This window comes from Chelonoidis abingdonii, chromosome 1 (genome assembly GCF_003597395.2).
Source record: "Chelonoidis abingdonii isolate Lonesome George chromosome 1, CheloAbing_2.0, whole genome shotgun sequence".
Taxonomy (NCBI): Eukaryota; Metazoa; Chordata; order Testudines; family Testudinidae; genus Chelonoidis; species Chelonoidis abingdonii.
Genome location: NC_133769.1, coordinates 204,928,454 through 204,945,182, shown reverse-complemented (window position 1 = coordinate 204,945,182; position 16,729 = coordinate 204,928,454). Strand labels below are relative to the sequence as shown.

At 41.5% G+C, this 16,729-nt stretch overlaps 1 protein-coding gene and 1 long non-coding RNA gene across 2 annotated transcripts in view; both read left to right on the top strand.

Moving 5' to 3' along the window:
• HLCS (holocarboxylase synthetase) overlaps window positions 1-16,729 on the top strand; it is a 209,240-nt gene that overhangs the window by 116,206 nt on the left and 76,305 nt on the right. The gene's annotated exons all lie outside the window — the stretch shown is intronic.
• LOC142047952 (uncharacterized) lies at window positions 7,054-15,884 on the top strand. Its single transcript, XR_012657288.1, has 2 exons — window positions 7,054-7,139; window positions 15,633-15,884. It is a non-coding gene; the product is annotated as an uncharacterized LOC142047952 (long non-coding RNA).

Sequence of the window (16,729 nt, the reverse complement as noted above, 5' to 3'; positions counted from 1 at the left end):
TAAGAAACCGTGCAGCCATGTGGGACCTCAGCCTTGTTTTAGGTGATTTTATGGTAAAACTGTCTGAATCCTTTGCAACTTGCTCTTTGTTGCACTTATCAATGAAGGTGGCTTTCCTCGTTGTCATCACGTCCGCAAGATGGGTGGAAGAATTAGGTTCCTGTAGCGAGGCGGTGTGGCTCCCCTCCTCCACAGGGAGGGTTGAGCCCCGTCCATCTTCCCCCAGGGCGGAACTTCCGGGCGGAAGCCCCGCCCCTCAAAGGGTCAGGCGGCGACCCGGAAGCATAAAAGCCGGGCGCCAGCCTTCAGTTGGAGGTGAGCTGCCGGCCAGAGCAGATGTGCTGGCCGACCCTCGTCGCTGGGAGGCTTCGGAGCTCAGAGACAGGTATCAGGCCTTGCCGGAGCCAACCCGCAGCCACTACGACGCTGAGCTGCCAGAGCTACCCCACAGCAGCTACGATGCAGAGCCACCAGAACTAACCCACCATCACTACGACGTGGAACTACCAAAGCTGCCCAGCCCTTACTACGGCCCGGAGGAACCCTCGGACCAGACCTGGCCCAGCTGCCTGGAGGTGCTCCCAGATCTACCACCTAGCCCGGACTGGGAGGAGCCCATGAGGGTGGACGACCCTGCGGACCAGGTAGGAAGTGAAGGGGGGATTGGAAGTAGCCCGGCGGCTGACTATAGTCAGGCCACAGAAGGCCCGAGCCTATGGCTGTGTGTGTCGGGCGGGATCCCCCATTGAATCACCCCGTCAGTGTGTTTTGGCCTGGATCCCCACTGACTGCCACTAGCGGCGATAGCCGCTACTAGGGCCCCGGGCTGGAATGCAGAGGAGTGGGTGGGCCTGCGTTCCCCCTGCCTTATTGACCTGTTTGTTTGGTGCCCCGCCCGAACCAAGGGCTGGGCCCCCAGCGACTCTGCTACTGCTCTGTCCTGCCCCAAAAGGGCCAGAGCTTATTGACCTGTTTGTTTGGTGCCCCGCCCGAACCAAGGGCTGGGCCCCCAGTGACTCTGCTACTGCCCTGCCCCGAAAGGGCCAGAGCTTATTGACCTTTTGTTTGGTGCCCGCCTGCATCAAAGGCTGGACCCCTACTGACTTTGCTGTGCCTCAGTCCGCTCCACAGGGACCGAACGCCCCGGACGGTGGACCGCGGACCCGAAGGACAGGACCGAGAGGGGACAGAACGAGGCCGGTGTGGCTCCCCTCCTCCACAGGGAGGGTTGAGCCCCGGTCCCCCTCGTCACAGTTCCCTAATGGCACACCCACCTTATACAACATTCTTTAAGGATAAAATAATCCTACAACTGCATCCTAAATTCATACCCAAGGTTACCTCCTCTTTTCATTGAAATCAACCTATTTACTTACCTGTATTTTTCCCAAAGCCACATGCTGATGAGAGGGAGGCCTCACTCTACACGCCAGATGTTCACGGAGCATTAGCTTTTTGCATGGAAAGAACAAAAACTTTCAAAATCACCTAGACTACTAATTTTCATAACAGAATGCTCGAGGGGCTAAACCAGGGATGGGCAAACTATGGGCTGCGTCCGGCCCCTGAGCTCCACTGGGGAGCTGGTTCGGGGGCTTGCCTTGCTCCAGCACTCGGGCCAGGGGCTTGTCCTGCTCCATGCATGCCATGGTTCCGTACTGCCCCCAGAAGCAGCGGCATGGCCCTCCTCGGGCTTCTATGCATAAGGGCAGCCAGGGGGCTCCTCATGCTGCCTCCTCCCCAAGCACTGGCTCTGCAGCTCCCATTGGCTGGGAACTGCAGCCAGTGGAAGCTGGAGTGGTGGCACCTGCAGATGGATCAGCGTGCAGAGCCGTATGACCAGCACTGTGCCTCCGCATAGGAGCCAGAGGGGAGACATGCTGCTGCTTTTGGGAGCTGTTTAAGGTAAGTGCCACCCAGAGCCTGCACCCCTGACCTCCTCCCAAAGCCCCAGCTCCTTGCCCCAGCCCTGATCCCCCTTCTGCCCTCTGAACCTCTTGGTACCAGCCTGGAGCCCTTTCCTGCACCTCAAACCCTTCATTCCCCCAACTCTACCCCAGAGCCCACACCCCCAGCTGGAGCCAACTGCCTGCCCCGAAGCCTCCTCCCGCACTCTGAACTCCTCATTTATGGCCCCACCCCAGAGCCTGAACCCACAGCCAGCCCTCATCCCCTCTCACACCCCAGCCCCAATTTCATGAGCATTTATGGCCCACCATACTATTTACATATTCAGATATGGCCCTGTGGCCAAAAAGTTTGCCCACCCTTGGGCGAAACCATCTCAAAACAGAGACTATCCAAATGGATATTTAGATACATCCATTTGTGCTATCAAAACCACAATCTGCAACCCCCACCGGGAGGTCGCACACACTCCATGAGAGTGTTAGCAACATCTGTGTCCTATCACTGATATTTGCAAAGCAGCTATCTGGACATTAGCCCATACTTTCACTAAACACTATGCTTTAGAACAACAATCAGCAGCAGATGTTAGTTTGGACTTATGGTGTTATTCACCATCAGTAGACCAACTCCAAAGCCCCTTTCCTCCACTGAGAGGCATTGCTCAACAATCATCTAAAGTGGAGCACCCACAGGGACACACCTCAAAGAAGAAGAAACGATTACTCACCTTATGCAGTAACTCAGGTTCTTTGAGATGGTTGTCCCTCTGGGTACTCCACTACTCTCCCTCCTTCCCTCTACTTCAGAATTTTCACGCTGATTTTCTGAGATAGAGAAGGAACTGGGGGATGGTTGGTTGCACACCACTGTACAATCACTTGGAGCCACGTGTGCGGCCCAACCAGGCACTGCTACCACAAATCTCCAATTGCCAAGACACCTAAGTGGAGCACCCACAGGGGCAATCATCTCGAAGAACCTCCAGTTACTGCACAAAGTGAGTAACCTGCTCTTCCACATGCTCTTCTCTCTGGTCTCCCCCGTCTAACTCTAGAGGGGAATGAAAAGCAGATAGTAATGCTACCGCTCTTGGTGGTACCAGTACTCTTCTCACATGAGAAGAATGAATGAAAAGTGAAAAGATTTGTTCTGCTACTTTGGGGGTGCCATCCCTGTAATTGAAAAGTTTTCTACACATTTACCCAAGGTTCCTTCCCCTGCATTGGGCTTGATAGGCTGGACTGAGATGAAATGAAAAGCAGGTCCTGGCTCACTGCACAGCTGGATTGTCCAGTCGCCTGTTCCCCATACTCCTCCTCCTATTTCTTGTCCACATCCTCCGTGCTGTTCATGGCAGAGACCTGTGGCTCAAGCTCCTCGGAGGTATCGACAGTTGTGTGTGTGTGTGTGTGTGTTGAGGGGGTTGGCAGGGTCTCTGCCAGATATCGTATGCAGCTTTTGGTAAAAGTGGCAAATCTGCAGCTCAGCACCAGATTGATCATTGGCCTCCATGGCCCTTCTGGTATGTCTGCCACAGTTCCTTGGCTTTCACGCGGCTCTGCTGCTGATCCCTGTCGTACTCCTTCACTTGCATTCCCTGAGCAATCTGCTCATAGATGTCATTGTTTCAGTGGCTAGTTTAGAGCTGTGCCTGCAGTGCCCCTTCTCCTCACTGGCCCAGCTGGGCAGTTACACTCGACGACGGAGAGCTGCTAGGTGTGCTCACCAAACCAGGCAATCAGGAAAGGAATTTTTGAAAATTTGCAGGGCTTTAAAGGGGAGAGGGGCTTCTAGTTTCCATGACTGCTGAGCAGTGGAGTTCACAATGGTGACCAGAGTGGTCAGTATGGAGCATTGTTGGACAGCTGATGTTAGATAGATAGGGTTGACATAAGTTATTCGGTGTCTGCACTCAAACTGCGTCAATCTAAGTACATTGACCATGGGTCTGTGCTGATCAGGGAGGCAGTGTTACTTGCCAGCCCAGCTGGGAGCTTACATTGGTGGGAGACAAATATAAGTGTAGACATATGCACAATTAGATCAATGTAAGCTGCCTTGTATCGACCTAATTTTGTAGCGTAGTTTGGGTGAGAGTATAAACAGGTACTTAATTATCTTTCCTTGGTGCTAAGCGTGCTACTTCTTCAGCATTCCGAGAACTGGTTGGCCAGTGACATACTTACACGGGCAATGAGTTGGGTTTCCTGTACTGTAGTGCAGATTGCCACCAGTAGCCAGAAGTAGTTTTTATATAGCCAGAGGCCTAACTTTTAAAAAGGGACTGTTATGGCTCTTATACTCTCATTTAGAGGCGTACTGGATTAAGTTGAATCTGTATGCAGTGGTGGTGTAGCTGTGTTGGTCCCAGGATGTTAGAGACAGAAGATGGATGAGGTAAAAACTTTTATTGGACCCACAACCTGAACTTTGAGTGTATTCCTTTTTGTCAATTTACGTTAGATCCTTGATGATGTAACTTATGGTGAGAGACCTGGGGCTTTTTTCCATACTTCAAATACTTTCCCCTGTGTATAGGAACCTTGTGTGTCATGGTAATTATTCTTTTGCTTAAGCAAGGCAGGATTTGACATCATTTAAAGCTTGTCAGCTCCACTGCTGAGTCCTATCAGAGTGGCTATAGAGCTAGGTGGTGTTTATCCCTGTCTTTGACTGGAACAAGAGAATGTCTCAGTAGCTTCAGGAACAACTGAAGAATTGGAAGGAACTTAATACTTTGACTGTTTTACATTTATTTAAATTAATATTTATATAGTTTAACTACCTTTAAGTTTTTTCTTTGAGCAACTTTTTCAGATTGAATTATATATTTTCAACCCATAAAGAAATGTCCATACACAGGACTAAAACTGAGCATGTGGAATCCTGTTAGCCTTTATATTACTCATAGCTAGGAATATGATGTTACCTAAAATTACAAAAACTTGTAATTACTACCAATTAAGTCTCATAATTTCCTTTTTTATTTGTTTCCTACGACATTGCCATCGTTCTCACACTGCAGAACTACTGCAAATTATCCATAGCACTTAACTTCTGAGAGTTCAGAATTTCACAACTTACTGCTACGGCCTGGTCTAAACACAGTTTTGTAGCAGTTTTGGGGATACAATTTTTTTTAACTCATAGTTATATTGGCACACACTCTATTGTGAACACTGTAACACTAGTATAAATGTATAAGCAGTATAGCTTATTCCTCTTCCGATATTGGGAATAAGCTGTAGTGATACAAGCACATTTATGCTGATATAACTCCATCCGCACTAGGAAGGTTACACTACTTTAACTATACTAGTACGATTAAAGGAGAACAACTTTTGTATGTAGACAAGCCCTTAGATTTAAAAAAGAGATGTTATTACACGTCACGTGTGCTGCTTCCTTCGTTGGCCTGTGAAACAAGCTCACTGTGTGGGTACCCATCCTTGTGATCTTTGAGGGAAATTTCTTGTTTTGATGAACTCACCAAATCATAAAGTTGTTGGGTTTCTGAGTAAGAGTAGATTATTGAAGTTCAAAGAAAAGTAGTGATTTTGATACACTTATCTGAATGCTGATCTTATGTTTTAAAGTGTTTTCTTCAGATATAATAACCAAGAATGGGTTTTTAATCTTTTACTTCACATATTTGTAAATTATGCTTATTCTGAACTTTGGTAAACAGGATTTACTCAATTAATCAAATTTACAGATTAGTTTCTTTATTGATCACAACTGTTTCATGCTGAAGATCAATGCTAATGTACTTTAATTTCTAATCCTTTTTTTTAAATTAACATTGATGTTTGTTGGTATAATCCCTACTAATATAGAATTTAATTTTTTTGGTACAGTGAAGTACTTTCTGATATCACTTAATGCATTCATGGACATAAAAGACCACTAAGTAAGCAATTAATTTGTTTTCTATTTAAAAAAATGAAAATAATGCACTTCAGCAAAAGAATTCATGGTGAGTTCAGGTTAATGTTTTCAAACAACCATATTTTTGTGTGATGTATTTATTTATATATTTCTTATATATAATGTAGAATGATGTGTGTATGGCAGTAAAATCATTGAAGTTTGAAATAGGTGGACATTAATCCTGCTTTAACTGAAAAGCTCAATGCCACCTTAATTATGGAGTTGCAGTAGACACCTTTAATAATGTTTCTTCTGTTATAACTTGTCATATAAACTCTAGGAGTTGTCAGTAAGTACAACTAAGAACAAAATAGTGAGTAGGGTATTTTTTTTGTTTACATACTTTCACCCCACCTTGCTCTGTTTAATGATTGGGTAAACTGTGCTATTTTTGCATTTTGTAATGTATACAAGAAAATACCACATTTCCATTCTTTTAAATGTATTATAGGTGAGCTAGTAGTGAGCCCTATATTTGATTGTCTAACATTTTTCATTATCAAAGACTCTTGAACATTTTTTTGGGTGTGGGGAAGTAGGGAGTTGTTTTATTTTTGTTTTTGAGAAGCTTTAACATTTCCATGCTTTGCAGCAAACCACTGAAATTTGGCAGTAATAAAGCCTGTGGCCTAGACAAGTGCCTTTTCTTTGTCATGGGAAATTTGGGCTTAGCTGGGTTGTAAAGGTCTTAAAAACAATAATTTTTCTTCTCTCATTTCAGTTATTTTGGCATCCTTCCAATTTTTTTTTTTTTTTTTTTTTTTTTAAAGGAACTGAGCAGGGACTTTGGAAAATGCCAGGCCCATTCTACCACCAAAGCTATTGCAGTGGTGTACTAGGAATACTTGGGATTTATTTTTACCTCTTTCCCTTTTTTAAGGATGCTTTTGTGTACATAATTATGTTAAAAGAAAGCTATTTAAGGTTGCATAGTCATACACTTGAAATCTTATAAAATGCCAAATTTACAGTTACCCATGCATCTTGGTTTATTGCATCCCTCCACCAATTGCATGGGGCTGCAAGTGGTATTAAATACAGTTTAGTATGTAATAGAAACTTCATCCTTAGACTACCTGTAAATTGTTTTTAATATATTAAATAGAACATCTCTGATATTTTTTTAATTTTGTTTTGCCAAGAGCTGTCCTACTTATTAATTGTGTAAATATGTTTGAAATCTATTCAGTTATCCAAACCTGTGGGAAAACTCTGGTAATGTTGGGAACACCTTTGTCCCAGGAGCCCTCTCTGACTGAAGACACAGCATAAATTGGTGGTGCAAAGGCCACTCACTGGTAAATTCTACCTTGCCTTCATTATGAAAAAAGTGCATTCATAACCTGCAGTAGCTAACTTAAGATCAAATCATAGTGCAGTGGTTCACAAGCAGGAATACGCATACCTCCGGGGTACGCCGAGGTCTTCCAGGGGGTACATCAACTCATCTAGATATTTGCCTAGTTTTATAACAGGCTGCATGAAAAACGCTGCTGAGATCAATACAAACTAAAATTTCATACAGACAATGAAATTTATACTGCTCTATATGCTATATCAGTGTTTCTGAACCTGGGGGGGGTCGTGATTTATTTGATGATTATATGGTAAAAATGAGAAAATAAGCAATTTTTCAGTAATAGTGTGCTATGACACTTGAATTTTTATTTCTGTTTTTGTAAGCAGGTAGTTTTTAAGTGAGGTGAAACTTGGGGTACTTAAGACAAATCAGCCTCCTGAAAGGGGTACAATAGTCTGGAAAGGTTGAGAACTAGTGAACACAAAGCAGTTAATAGTTTTATTCACGTGAATTATCAAGTTAAGTTAAAACCTATTAACACATGTGAAAACTACAGACTGCCTTGTCCACTAGTCTTTTAACTTGAGTTGTGAACACATTTTTCATAGTAAAGATAAAGCTTTTGATAAGTCCCACTCTGGTTATAAGCTTTCTGTGTCAGCAGCACTTCTTTCCCACGCTGGGCAGTGTAGGCACTGCTGTCTGCTGTGGAAGATTTTATCTGAGACGGTGTCACACTCTGTTGTCTTGTTAGACAGATGCAGCTGCTGTAGAGCTTCCCTTGAGCCCTTAGCACTCTGTGGGTCATTACAGAGCACCTCATTTTATCCTGTGCAGCTGTAACAATCTGATTGTGTGAGGTAGGGAGTGACCTCAGCTCCTGTTGAGTCCACTGGGATCTGAGGCTGCTTGGCATCACACTGGAGGCATTTGGCACTTCGCAGGATTTGGTGCTAAACCAGGGAGGGTCTGATCCTGAGAAATGAAGTGACAAGTTGGTTTAGGTCAGTGGGAGAGTCAAGTACCTGACACAGATGTTTAGTGATGGATATTCCTGGATACAATTTTTTAAAGTTTAAGTTAGTCAGCTTTGGCTCCTGTTTGTTCTTAGACAATAAAAATAAAATGCAATCAGCAGTACAGTCTTTCATTTTATTTTATGGTTTAAATTATCACATGGAAAAAAAGAGCCTTATGATATCTAGTTTTCTATATACAAAATATTGTAGTTTTAGCTGTTGTTTGAGGTAGATGAGAACTTTGCATGTGTTGAAGCACTGACCTAAAACTGCTTATTTCTAGTGATGAACAGCAGACTTTTGCTGAAGTGTCTGCTTGTTGTATTTTAATGGCATACTTGTCAACATGTAGCCTTAGAATGTAGACACCATAGCAACAGTTTTAACACAGTCTCTTTAAAAGCATCGTGTGGAGCACAAATAGGAACATCTTAACATTTGTAGTCTTTTAATCTACTTAAAGAAATGCTTTTCAGTCCAACAAAAAGCGTATTTTTGGATCTTGTTGAACATCTGTCTCAGTCTCAGAACAACTTGGAATAAAGAGAAAAAAGTTACAGCAGGTTCTCAAAAGCCAGCCTAGTAGTTGTAAGGAAAACATAAGTCATTCAGTCAAGAGACAATTTATAAATCTTTAAAGCGGGCATGTAAACAGCGTTAGTATTTTAATATTAGATTTTAATTAATAAATTAGAGGACTCCTGAAAATATGGATACTGAAAGTTCACATTGCAGTGTTCTTTAACAAAATGTGTTTTGTTTGAAATGCGGTCTCACTCCAGTACAGCAAGGTGCTAAAGTGCGTGCCTAACTTTAAGCACTCAAATAGTGCATTGGTGTCAAGTTCCATGACTTCAGAGTCATGCCTAAATTCTGTTCGTTGATGAGAGTGTGGCATAATCACCCCCTAATCAAGAGAGCACATGCAACCAATCTGTTTCTTACTCACTAGTTACTTAGATTTCAAGTTCTTTAGGGCAGGGACCATCTTTCTGTTACATATATGAGCACCATGGGGCCCTGATCTGTAACTGGGGTCCCTAGGCACTACTTCAGTACAAATAATAATTCTTCTGATTTTACCAACAAGTAATTCTAACTAAAGGGGACTAATGATACTTTTAAAATTGTACATGTAGATTATCACTTAGACATTTAAATTGATCTTGGATAAGGAGTTTGAAAATATGTCTGAAATCCTTTTTGGTTTGTGGAATGGACACCTATAGTTGTATTTTACAAATTTGAAGTAATTAATAAATTAATATTCTGCCTTCAGTGAGTTTATCGCCTTTCTCATCTCTGCACCAGCACCAACTTCCTTAGAACTACTGGGAAGAAGATAAGAAAGTGGAAGATTGTATACCGCTGATGGCATACGGTGAAAGGATAGTGTCATAGACTGTAATTCACTGCTGAAAGCCTTTTGGAAAACTTGGAAGGAGAGTACAACAATCTAGGTTCATGATAGGGTGAAGAGCTAAAGGAATTGGAGACAGCTGTGAAGATGAGGGTCATTATCTACTTAATTGTTAGCAGGAACCTGATGAAGTATTTAAGGGTGAGATTTTCAAAAGTGTGCTTAGCTTTTGCTTAATTCTGCTCCATTGAAATCAAAGGGAATTTTACCACTGACTTCAATGGAAAATCCCACCCTTCGAGTTTTTTGCCACTTCAGACTGGCAAATAAACCTATCTGCAGAGATGATCATAGTAACACACTTGAAGAATGTTCCCAGGCTCAGGGAAGAGGCAGTCTGCCCACACACGTTTTGTTCACAGAAGATATTTAGCAGTGAGCCAATTTCCTAATCCAGCACAACCTTTACAATTTTATTTTTCACTGGAATCCTAAAGCCCTTCATTTTCAGTTTTTCTTTTATTTTTTTAAATGTACTGGGAATTTATCAGTGAATATTCCCAAATTTTGGAAAAACTGAACAAAGGGCAGTGGGTGAGGGTGGAAGAGGGGTGGGATTTATGATGTAGCTGTTGAAGAAGACTTCTGCTCCCTGTGGCCCTGTCACTACAGTGGTTGGGCGATCTCAGCTGCAGGTACCCGGCTCCCTGACAATCTCGTTCCCCATTATACAGAGAAAGCTGACAGGGCCACATTCAAGGGCTGGAATTTGGAGTGGACCAGAAAGCTGAACCCTGTAAGTACTCACCTCTCTTCTGGACATAACTTCCTCCTGACCCTTCAGCACAGTCCTGTCCGTTTCCCCTATGGGGCCATGCTGAAGGGCCAGGATCAGGAGGGGAGCACCCCATAAGCGCTAGTGCCTCTGCTGGCCACAGTCCCCTGCTGACCTCTGCCCCTCAGCACAGTCCAATCCACTTCCCCTGAGAAAATTTCTGGGTCCTGAAAAAAACAAAATCCAGGCAAAAATCAGTGAAACCCAAATACCAGCTTTTCAAAACCTGGAAAAATTTTGGTAAATACAGAAAATCAGTCAATACTGAAAACAAAGGACCTTTTTTTAACTGATGAATTTTGACTTCTTTATGTGCTGCTTTAGTTCTTCTTCTAATACAAAATATCTAAATATGTTAACGTTTTTAAAACTGAAGACTGAAGGTGTTTGAATTTTTGGTCTCACTACCGGAGTGAACCACCCTTAAAGCATAAGATAATGTTTCTTTCCAATACAACCATGACATTTTTTGACATTATAATGCTTAGAAATCCCAATGAAACTTGTTTTAAATGAATCTTTGTTACGCTGTGTTGACAGTTTATATAAAGCCCTTAAAATCTTAAACTGTCCATGTAGGCTGAAGTTCCCTTAAAGGGTTTAGTGTAGCTAAGATTTAGCATACGGCAACCTCCTGAAACTTTGTCAACTGCAGTTATAGAATGTGTCCATCCATCTGACAAATCTCTCATCCTAGCTATCTCTGTGGTTCCAGACTCTAGACCTTCCTGCGTATTTCCTCTAATGTGAAGGAAGTTTCTTTGCCTTCTTGGAATAGTAAGAAGGGAAACTTTTGCACTTGCATGCCAATGAAATTTCCTGTGGCCCCACTGCTCTTAATGAAGCACAGTCTGGAGAAAGTTCCCTGAATCAGACTAATGTTGTGAATTCAGCCTACTGTCATTCAACACTTTGTATCCTCCCAAAGTCAATACCTCTGATAGGGACTGCAAAGAACTTGCCCTAGTGGCTGGAAAAGTTTCTTTTAGATTGAAAATAAGTGTCTAATTACTTACCTCTGCTAGCATGGCTGAATTGAAATAGCAAAGTTGAAGGTAAGGGCCTCTTGCTAGTTAGGATCTGAGGCATTTTAGGAATCTTTGTTTTTGTTGCGTTGAGGAGGTTTGACAATCCAGGCCATGTATTTAGAAATGTTGTTCTTGACTTCATTAATATAAATCAGTCCCTACAGGCCAGAGTTGAAGAGCTTGAGCAATTAAAGCAGCTTTGGGAGGATCATCGTGGTCTAGTGTCAGTCTGGTCACCTAATGCTAAGTTTATCCTGCCACCAAAATGAACATTGTAGCAAAAGAGAGTAATGGTTCTTGTAATGAGATATTATGATGATGAATGTGGCATAATTTCTTAAATAGATGGAACCATGAGAATTTCCCACTCTTTTGTTTTTCTCTATTTCCATCCAGTCTGGTAATTTGGAAGGGGTCTCAAAGTCTTTCAGTTTCCACTGATATTTTTGTAAGACCTGATCTGACACACTCAACACTGGGACAATGTCTTCCACTAGTGATAGCTTTCCTGAAGACCAGGAAATTGCCTTCTTGATGCTTATGGTATTGAAAGCAGTTCAAATTTGGGGTCCTGGCCAGGCACCAAACTTTTCTTATGGTAAATAACGGCAGTTGGTAGCCTGACTGCTCCTCCAAACAGCTTTCTTGCAATTATGGGTGTAAGTAGATGGGCACCCTTTTCTCTGCTTGGAATGGTGGATGATATATATGGCTAGTTGTTTAGACTAATGCCAGAGAGCTCATGGGGAGGGAAATTTTAGCTGATCACCACTTTTCAGAGAACTCAATAGCACTGGGTCCACCAGTTACTACCATTGTGGAGACCTTGCCAGTGGACAGGTCAGCTATCACAATCTGATGCAGCAGAGTTTTCTGTTCCTTTAATAGATCATCCTGGTAAAGTTGGGTGGGTTTGGTACTCTCATTCTGATGAATTGATGCTCAGTAAAGGGGTAGTGTGTCACCTGTGCGCATACCGTTTCTGGTTGGCTCTCTGGCCTTTGAGGCCATTCCTCATAAGAAGTCTTCCTTTAACATAGGAAAGAGGTAATGTTGGTGGCATTAATTAGCGCTGTAAAATAGGATGTTTGAAAACTACCTTGTTATAGCAACAGTTACAGAACTAGTGAAACTTGGCTGTTCCTCCTAAACTCATTATATTTCTCTGTTCATAACAATATTAACTCTACAACTTTGCAGATGTGCATTATATGATAGCTTCTTTCAGTGAACAGTGGCATTGCACTAGGAAATCTGCACTATTGAAAATATTTACTTCATATATATATTCTTGTATAATGCACATGTGCAAAGGTGTGTGGGTGTGTGTGTAAATATATCAGGGATCGGCAGCCTTTCAGAAGTGGTGTGCTGAGTCTTCATTTATTCACTCTAATTTAAGGTTTCGCGTGTCAGTAATACATTTTAACATTTTTAGAAGGTCTCTTTCTATAACTGAACTATTGTTGTATGTAAAGTAAATAAGGTTTTTAAAATGTTTAAGAAGCTTCATTTAAAATTAAATTAAAATGCAGACTCCCCCAAACAGGTGGCAAGGACCAGGGCAGTGTGAGTGCCACTGAAAATCAGCTCACGTGCCACAGGTTGCCTACTCCTTGAGTTGTATGCAAGACTATCAGTATTTTTGCCAGGCATTGCATAAACAATAAAAATGTTTTGATTGGCAACATGCGATCTATTCTGATAGCCCCTGTAAATGTTTGTGAGCATCTCTATATCAAATGCAGTTCAATAATTCTTACCCTTTCTAGGTTACCATGACCCTCTTCTTCACTGTTATAGTACAGGGTTTATTTCCCATAACTGGCTTATCTTGGTAACCTGATAATAATTGATATTCTGGTATGGAAAATTGAGTACAAATTTTGCAACCATTCAGAAAACTGAGCTTGAAAATGATGATATCAGCATCGCCTGCACATAATTTTTAATACTGAATTAAGTTTCCAATTAAAAAATTGAAAAGGTAAAGAAAAGGCTATTTTTGTTCCAGCTTTAGGGCATGATGAAATCCTTTGGAAGAAAAAAGTGTCAGTCCAAAACTGTGTTGGATGGGTGTATGGTGTGTGTGTGTGTGTATGTATGCATATATATATGTATGTGTGTACACACATTCTATTCTCAGACAGGCAGATTTTAAAATCTGCCTGTCTGAGAATAGCATGATCTGAAACACATTTGTGCTAAAAGGCCAAAGACCTAGAGGATAATTAGAAATGTTTTTTCATGGTGGATTATTCTGAGCGGTATTTTCCAGACATGTCATATAGTATGGCAGGCAGGCTGGCTTACTTACCTATGGCAGGATAATATTAACAGTTTATAATTTAATGTTTAGGACATGCAAAAACCATTATCTAAATAGCAGCCAGAACTGTTGCCATCTTCCCAACATCAGGTGATCAGTTTGGTTCTTACATTTAAATTACATGTAGCTCAACTGTATACAGTTAACTGACCTTTCTGTAGTACAGCATTATTCTGTAGGGGTTGCAGCATTTTGACACACACATTGTGTATATCTTTTAGGTTGTGAGAAACCAAAGCGCGTCCCATGAAGCTGCTTGTTTGTGGCATAGCACAGCTTTGGGGCTGGTCTACACGGGGGTGGGGGGTCGATGTAAGATATGGAACTTCAGCTATGAGAATAGCGTAGCTGAAGTCAACGTATCTTATTTCGACATACCTCCCGTCCTCACGGTATGGGATTGACGACCATGGCTCCCCCATCGACTCCACTTCCGCCTCTTGCCCAGGTGGAGTTCCAGAGTCAATGGGGAGCACGGTGGGGATTGATTTATCACGTCTAGATGAGACGCGATGAATGGACCCCTGATAGATTGATCACTACCCGCCGATTCGGCAGGTAGTGTGGATGTACCCACAGTGTCAAACCAGTCACAAAACAGGCGTGAGACACACCTCTCATTTTACTAACAGGCATGATATAAAATGCTGTTCCTTCCATCCCTCCCCATGCCAACCCTTTTTGAAATATCTAACTTTTGAGTAAGCAATTACTGTTGTTTGTACCTCTACATCATCAGGCAATAAAACAATTACAAGAAATTTTTTGCCATTTTCCTTATCCCAGAAGTGTGAGGTTTCAAAACATGTCTAAAGTTCAGATATCATTTTTCTCACTTTCTTTGTGCTGTGAGATGGGTCTTATGTTTTAAAATTTGAGTACTGTACTGGTCTGAAGAAAATCAGTATATATTTTCTTTAAATTACATGGATAGTGTTGGTTCCAGATTCTCTTACAGATGATATCTCATAAGTTTGTTTTTTAGTTTATTGGCATGAAGTCCTCTAGGGAATGAAACAGAAATTTCTCATTTAGTTAAAAGTACTGAAGAATAATATGAAAATGCGTTGTAGCCAGCTCCCTATTGACCACACATCTAAGGAGGCTCCAGGAGTTCAAGTTACTCCGTTTACGGTTGGCGTTAATTTGAGATCAAACCTTTTCCTCCAGATTCGTCTGTTTCATATGATATTTTACAAATTAGCAATGGTTATTTGACTGTTTCCACCCACTTTGGTGAAATCATACTTTCAGGCCTCTTCTAAACACAAATGCAGATCAGGATTTGCCACTTCCATAAAGCTGGCATGTACTCTCAGTTAAGTGCTTATAAACCTGTATCAGTAACTCAGTATAATGAGTATTCATAGTGTAGCTCTGATAAGAATTGAAGAATGTATGATGGCAATCCATCCTTATCCACCTGGCTATCATTTAGCTAGCCTTTACCATACTGCTTACATATATGGCAGTAAGTGCTTTATAAATTAATTAAAAAGAACAGGAGTACTTGTGGCACCGTAGAGACTAACAAATTTATTTGAGCGTAGCTTTCGTGGGCTACAGCCCACTTCTTCGGATGCTGTAACCCACGAAAGCTTATGCGCAAATAAATTTGTTAGTCTCTAAAGTGCCACAAGTACTCCTGTTCTTTTTGCAGATACAGACTAACACGGCTGCTACTCTGAAACCTATAAATTAATTAACATTTGTGGCTTCATCCATAATAAGAATTTTCTAAAGTTGTATTCTGCTGCTTTACTATCAGGAAGTTGTTACACATGTGCCTTGAAAGATTGGGTACACTCATAGCTGTGAACCGATGGTGTTTCAGCTGAAAAAACAAGCTGAAATTCTAGGTGAAATCAGAGCTCAATTTTTACTCCATTATTCTCAGAGACTGTTTTCTCTGTTAAATAGCCATGCCATATGACACAGTGCTGTTAGTGAGGGATTCAAGAATGAGCTAAAGCAGAAGCTTTCCCCACTACCGCAATAGGAGCAGGTAAACTTACATTGTGGAAACTCTGCTTTTGCTTAATCTCTTGTGATTCTAGTGTGTGAAAATTTATTGCCAATATTACAGTATTTCACTAACCCCTCCAGTTCCCTTTTTGAAAGGGAGGCTAAATTAATTAGCGTTCATTAAAAATAAAAAAGTTTGAGCTTTTATTTTCATTGTGAATCTGGTCAGTTTGCGGTATTCAGAAATAATGGAAAATATCAGCATTATGATTTTCTATCCTCCACTAAAGTCTCTTCATGATGGGATGTGTGTGTGTGTGTATGTGTATGTCATATTGTATTACAGTAAATCATATCTAACTGAAATGTAATAATATAGAGAAGTAATGGGTTGCTGAACCACTTATCTCCTGTTATACTAGTGAGGGATTTGCAGTGTATCATGCATCTCTCTTTGGTTTCATTAACAGTTGAACACTGGCAAACCATTATATTTAAAAAAAAATTGAGTATAGAATAAATCAAGCATGATTTCAGATAATCATGAAATTCTTCTTGCCATAATCTGTTGGCCTAGAAAATTGGATTCCATTACTCTTCTGAATTGGAGGCATCAAGTAGACAGTCAAACCATAATTCTTGATCATTTGGGCTAGCATAATTTATTTCAGTATTGTGCAACTGTGTACTAATATTAACGTGGTTAGAATATGAAAATGACTCTGAAAAAATGGCATAATGAACTTCCATGTTTATTGTTTCTCAATGACTCCAAATAAAATGTGATCAGTTTAGAAGTAAAATAAAAGCTTTTCCAACTGCCAGCCTAGAAAACTTATTCTGAGATGTGAAAATCAAGCTGTTTTCTTTCTGACTCATAGATCACTACCACTAATAAGAACATAAGAATGGTTATACTGGGTCAGATTAAAGGTCCATCTAGCCCAGTATCCTGTCTTCCAACAGTGGCCAATGCCAGGTGCCCCAGAGGGAATGAACAGAACAGGTAATCATCAAGTGATCCATCCTCTGTCGCCCATTCCCAGCTTCTG